General features: G+C 38.7%; 1 non-coding gene across 1 annotated transcript; it reads left to right on the top strand.

Moving 5' to 3' along the window:
* The first annotated feature begins 1,032 nt into the window (after nt 1-1,032).
* Nucleotides 1,033-1,094, top strand: LOC142423584 (U7 small nuclear RNA). Its single transcript, XR_012779206.1, has one exon. It is a non-coding gene; the product is annotated as a U7 small nuclear RNA (small nuclear RNA).
* The last annotated feature ends 5,981 nt before the right edge of the window (nt 1,095-7,075 follow it).

Below are 7,075 nucleotides of genomic sequence, written 5' to 3' on the forward strand. Positions count from 1 at the left end.
GGGAGTTCAGATTGGGGACCCAAAGCCCACCTGTGAGCAACTGGACATCCCCTTACAGAAGGGTTGTGGGGAGGAGACAAGTCAGTCAGGGTGCAGTGAAGCAATGATGAAACATACAACTTTCCTCTAGTTCTTAAATGCTTCCCCCTCCCACCACTTTCATGATCCCAATTCTACCTTACAAATCTGGCTAGACCAGAGGATGCACACTGATACAGATAGGAACTGGAAATACAGGGAATTCAGGACAGATGATCCCTTCAGGACCAGTGGGGAGAGTGACAATACCGGGAAGGTGGAGGGAGGGTGGGGTGGAAAGGGGAAACCAATTATAAGGATTTACATATAACCTCCTCTCTGGGGGACGGACAAGAGACAAGTGGGTGAAAGGAGAAGTCGGACAGTGTAAAGTATGCCAAAATAATAATAATTTATAAATTATCAAGGTTTCATGAGGGATAGAGAGTGGGGAAGGAGGGGAAAATGAGGAGAAAGCAAATGTTTTGAGAATGATGATGGCAACAAATGTACACATGTGCTTGACACAATGGATGGATGTATGGATTGTGATAAGAGTTGTATGAGCCCCCAATAAAATGAGTAAAAATAAATAAAAATTTAAGAAGCTGGGTGAACCCCCAACAAGACAAGTGCAGAGGAATTCACAGCCGGACACACAGTAAGCAAACTTCTGAATGTAAATGATAATAAGTTTAAAAGCATTAAAGCAAAGGGAGAGAGATGGTAACTTCCACAGAGGGAAAATAGCTTGCTAGGATGTTTTCATCAGGAAACATGAAGATTGGGAGGCAGTGGTCCAGCGTGTTTCAAGAGTTCAAAGGACAGAACTGTCATGCTTGAGTCCTCTCCACTGAGAACACCTCCTAGAAATGACAGGGAAATCAAAGCCTATTCTCAGATAAAGGGAACCTGAAGAATTTGTTCCCTGACCACCCTCCAAAAATGGCTGAAGAAAGTTCTCTAAGCAGGATGAAAGGATTAAAAACAACAACAACAACAAAACCCAAACATAAGTGTAACAGCTCTTTTAGAATTTGTCTAGCAGGTTTTCTGTTTTTTTCTGGAAAACCCCTAAAATACAACAGCAACAACAAAACACTCCCCCTCCCTCAACACACAGCAAACTTGAAATACCAGGAAAACAAGAACCCAGCAGACAAAAACATGGAAAAATAATAGACTTTCCTTCCTTTGAGTTTCCAAATTATTTTTGACATTTGAGGCAAAAGCTATAGTCTAATGTGGCAACAAATATATGTAGAAGAACCATTTAAGGTCATTACACAAATGGTCTACAAAAAGTTCATGGATAGCTCCATTATCATTTGATTTCACTTTTCCTTGAACGTTACGAAGTCTCTTCGTAGCATCAGTAGAGAGTCCTAGGTACCACACACAGTTAAGTGCTAGACTACTGACGGAAAGACTAGCATTTGAAACCCAGAAGCACCTCAAAAGACAGGTTCGGTGTTCTGTTCCTGAAAGGTAATCTTGAGTCAGAATTGACTCAATGACAACTAACAACAACAATAACATATCAATTGGCAGGGAGTGTGTAAAAGTACAAAAAGAGTTTATCAGCTCTCTACAGTTCCCTAGAACCAATAAAACGATGACACAGATGAAAATTACATATTATGTAATACTTAGAGCAACACCAAAAGTCTATTCAAAAGAGACAGCTCAAAGAGGTTCAGGTCAATCAAAATGGAGTTCTAAAAAATGTGTGAGTAACCCACTGACAGGCATGAAAAACAAAAGCAAACACCAGCAAACAAACAGAAACAAAAAATAGAATGGTAGGTGTAGGTTTAAATGCAAATTATCTAAAAATATATTAATTAAAAGACACTGGAAGAGTGGATTAAAAAGCATAATCTGAATTGTGCTTTCAATGGAATATTCATGGAACTCACTTCCAACACAGCAATATAGGTAATTTGAAAGTTAATGTGTGGAACATTAAAAAGAGAAGAAAGTAAAGGGATAGAAGCACTCACCTGAGAAAAGCAGGAGTGGTTACATTAGGATCAGAGAGAATAGCCTAGCAAGCAAAGAAACTGACTAGAGATAGAAAAGAACATTACAGAATGATAAAAGGGTTAATTCACATGGACCATATAGTGATCCCAAATAGCTGCACTAAACCAAGCTGGAAAATATGGAAAGATACACTGATAGTACAAAAAGAAGACTTAAACAAATCCACAATTACAGATTGAGACTACAAGACCCCTCTTTCAACAATTGATAGAACGGCTAGAGAGAAAATTAGAAAAAATATAGAACAACTTAACATTATCAACCAACCAGAGCTAACAGACATTCATAGAACGCTCTAAACAAGAGCGCTTGTATATAGAATACTGACCACAAGTTCAGTGGCTTGAAACTATCAACCCAAATCAAGTAGAGGAAAGAAATAATAAAGATAAGAGTATACATTGATAAAATTGAAAACAGAAAAACAATAGAGAAAGATAAATGAAACAAAGAGTTCTTTGAAAAGTTCAACAAAATTGATAAAATCCTACAATTAAAGGGTGGGAGAGGAGGCCACAATTATCAATATCTCTAATGAAAGAAGGGCTATCACTACAGACCCTGAAGACATCAAAAGGATAATCCGGAACGCTGAAACAACCTAAATATGCACCAAAAGATGAATACACAATATGTGGTCCATGCATACAATGGAATCCCACTCAGCCATAAAGAGCATTGAAGTCATGATACAACATGAATAAACCTTGAAAACATTCCATTAGATGAAATAAGCTAGTCACAAAAGGATACATATTATCTGATTCTACTTATCTAAAAGAGGCAATTTATGAGAAACAGCGTTTATGAATTATAGTGCTGGTGAAGAATATTCTAAGTACCACAGGCAGCCAAAAGAACAAACAAATCTGTTTTGGAAGAAATACAACCAGAACGCTCCTTCGAAGCAAGGCTAGAGAGACAGTCTCACACTCTTTGGACTAGTTTTCGGAGAGCCCCGTCCCTGGAACAGACATCATGCTTGGTAAAGTAGAGGGGCAGTGAAAAGGAGGAAGACCCTCGGTGAGGTGGATTGACAAGGTGGACACAACAGTGGGCTCAAATTTAAGAACAATTTGAACATGTTGCTCTGTTGTACATAGGGTCACTATGAGCTGCTACTGACTCGATGGCACCTAACAACAACGACTTTTATGAACGGTTATAAAGAGTGTTGGGGGAAGGGTGACACAGAGCTGGAGACATTTGGAGCTAGACAAAGGTGATCGTTGAACAACATAGTGAACATAGTTAACGCAGTCAACTGTACATGCGAAGGTGGTAGAAAGGGCAAATGTTTTATTACAAGTGTATTTATTACACACACAGAGTAATAACTAAATTCTATGAATTCCTCTGCACACATACATTTGACAATTTAAATGAGCTGAATCAATACCTTGGAAAACAAAAACTACCACAATTCATCCAGTATGAAACAGGTAATCTGAACAACCCTATAACTATCAATAAAAGTTGAATTTATAATTAAGAAATTGCCAAGAGAGAAATCTCCCGGCCCAGATAATTTAACTGGAGAACTCTACCAAATTAAAAAATAGAATTATTATCGATCAATGCTATAAATCTCTTCCAGAAATAGATAGAAGAGGATGAAATATTTCCCAATTCATTTTTCCGAGTTCTCCTCTTCTGTGCTTTCAGCTCAGGTCCATCTGACATTAGTAACGGTATTCCTCGTTCCACAACCTCTTCTGAGCCCGACTTGAGAGTTTATGACAGTTCTCTGTCAACATACTGGTTCATCAGTTTTTGAATGATCTTCTGCACAAATTTACTTGTGTGTGGGAGTAATGGTATGAATATAGGTGAATGCCAAAATCTGTAGCAACTTATTTGCAAATAGAGTTCATCTGTAGACTTAAATTATACATGATGATTGCCTGAAACCCAAACCTATTGTTGTTGAGTCAATTCTGACTTATAGTGGCCCTACAGGACAGAACAGGACAGAACTTCAATGACATTTATAAGGCTGTAGATAAGGATGGAAGCAATTTGCCACATCTTTCTCCCAGAGAGATGCTGGTGGGTTTGAACCACCAACCTTTCAGTTAGCAACTGAGAGTTTTAACCAGTACACCACCAGGGTTCCTTTAGAAAAAATTATTCCCTGATTACAAGCCTGGTTCAATACTGGAAAATCATCCATTCACTCTACCATATCAACAGGCTAACGAAACCTCTGCTTTGCACAGCTCGTCTTTAGATACCTTAAAAATGACCCATAGAAAAGGTTAGTGAATAAATGATTGACTTGGAAAAGTAGCATTACTGTGGATGATAGAGTTAATATATTTAATGTTCATAAAGAACTTATAAATCCACAAGGAAAAGACCAACCAGCTGGCAGGGTAAGGGTAGGAGTATGAGCAAAGAGATGAAGAGCCAACTTGCAGAAGAGCAAATTCAAATGTGAAAAGAGACTCAAACTTACCAGCAGGGAAACACAAATTCTAGGAACAGTAGGTGCCACTTTATATGCATCAAATTGCCTCCCCTCCCCAGTATATAAATGTATCGTTGGCAGGCCTGTGAGGACAAAGGATGCGCTCATTCACTGCAGTGGAAATGTGAATTATAAACAAGGTGATTGCAAAGCAACCTGGCAGCATCTATTACAATTTAAAAATATATACATCACCTCTTTAAAAATTCATTGAGCTGTGCACTTAAAAATTATGTGCTTTGCTGGGGTTACTTATGCCAGAATAAAACATAAACAAAACTTAAAAAAATATACCTACCCTTGCCATTTAGTAACCACTTGCAAATCTACTCCTTGAAACAAACTCACCAGCCCACAGATAATGACTTTGGTCACCAGTAGTCATCCACTCAGTTTGAATTTATGGTGATTCCAGGTGTGCTTCATACAATTTTACATGCTAAATATTTATCTATCTATCATCTATCTAGATCTAGATCTATATCAGCAGACCTTTTTCCTGAGGCACCTCAACCTTTTCTTTGTACCACATAGAGACTCCTAAAGGTGTGGATATATTGATTGCAACATTGCTTGCAGTGCCTAAAGATATTGGGAATAAAGGAAATTCTCACAAATGGAGGGATGCTTGAATATAGTATAACTGCATCCTGGAACATTAGGCAGCTATTAAAAAGACTATATTAGAGTTAGATGATTGAGCCATTTTCCCCAGGAATCACTGAATAAAAAGGTATATATTGAATAGCAGGTACAAGTCAATAACATTATAAAATAACTAACAGATATCTATCTGTGTAAGGAGGTGCTCACCAAAACCAGAAAAAAGCTCCACTGGGTGGAGCTTTGGTATTACACATTTTTTCTGCTAAGTGAGCATCAAGCAACTCATTCTGAGTTAGTGTACCCAGAGATGTCACCTGGGAAGGTTCTTTATGGTCCCAGTGAATTTTTGTGTGAAAGCAGTTTAGCTCAAACCCCATATTTTGTGATAGTCATTCAGCTGTGAAATTTTGTTTCCTGCTTGGGAAAAATGCCTCATAAACTGTTGTGATGTTGAGCATAGCCTACAAGGACAGTGCTATGGGAAAACCACAAGTGTTTTTCTCGTTTCAAAAAAGGTGAAATGTTGATTGATGACAAACCTGGTTCTGGACGTCCATCAACTTCCCAAATGAACAAAAATGTCGACTTGTAGTACATTTGGAGATCATTCCACCTGGTCAGACTGTTCTGAAAAAATAGTGTAACAGCATGCAACAAAAAATGCCTCATTTATGGTAAATGGGGGGCTGGCGTTGCCACCACGACAATACACCTGTTCATGCAGCCGTCTCGGTGGCCCAGTTTTTGACAAAAAGCCAGCATGCCTATCTTGCCCCACACACCTTATTCACCTGACCTCACTCTGTGTGACTTCTTTTTGCTTCCAAGAATGAAGAGACATGAAAGGGCAGCGATTTGATGATGTAGAAGAGGTGAAGAAAAAAATGAGGGAGGTGTTGTCAGTCATCCAAACAGATGATTGTGACAAATGTTTCCAAGAATGGAATCGCAGATTTGACAAATGTATAAGTGTAATGGAGAGTACTTTGAAAGTGATAAGATTTTGTTTTTTAAAAATGTAAATACATAGCTTTGAAAAAAATTCCATTTTGGGGGGGTGGGCACCTTCATATATATATATATTTGCATTTGCATGTCTGAATCTATGTATTCTTCAATCACAGACTCATTAAAGTTGGGAGGATTGCTAAATTCAACACTCTCATCCTAGAACTGAAGCATTCTCTGGACTCGATTCCCTTTTGCATCATGTACATAAACACACCCACTGCCTTCAAGTGGAGGGGGTGGTGAGCCCCCCCCCCCCCCATCCATTTTGGTTGGTCACCAAACCCGCCAGGATGTCAGGATCTGTAACTTAGTGAAATTTCTTAGTGAATATGTGTGTTCGCCTTGCCCACTTCTTTGTGTGGCTAAAATGAGGCAGTGTCTGTGACTGAAAGCCATTCATACACTAAAACAAGACTCTGGAATCCAATCATGTTGCTTTGTTGTCTACCTGGCTCTCTCTGCCCCGACATCTTCTTTTTTTGTTGTTGTCCCTTTGAAGAGCTATTCCTCGCCCCATCCATACCTGAAACATATTAAGTATCCACTTAAAGTTGTTTTCAAATGTTTTGGCGTCTTCTGGGGTAATAATAGAATACTTCCATCTAATGCCTGTTGACTCTGACACATGGTGAGCATTCTATAAACATTAGTCTCTGAATGGCATTCGGAGGACACGAAGATAGGAGGAAGTAGGGAAATGGGGCCAGAAGATGGTTCTAGTTGCTGTGAAAAGAGGGGATGCTCTTCTGCCCCCCTTACACACCCCACAAGCTACAGGTATTGTTGGCTACCTTGTATTTTTTTTTACATTGTATTCTTATAGGGAGGCTTGAGAACAGAGGCCAACTTTCTCCTCACTTGAGTGTCAGAAGACATATAAAATATGTTTAAGTATTTAAATTTTATTATAAAAATACACATTTA

Source organism: Tenrec ecaudatus, chromosome 12 (genome assembly GCF_050624435.1).
Source record: "Tenrec ecaudatus isolate mTenEca1 chromosome 12, mTenEca1.hap1, whole genome shotgun sequence".
In the NCBI taxonomy this organism is placed as follows: domain Eukaryota; kingdom Metazoa; phylum Chordata; class Mammalia; order Afrosoricida; family Tenrecidae; genus Tenrec; species Tenrec ecaudatus.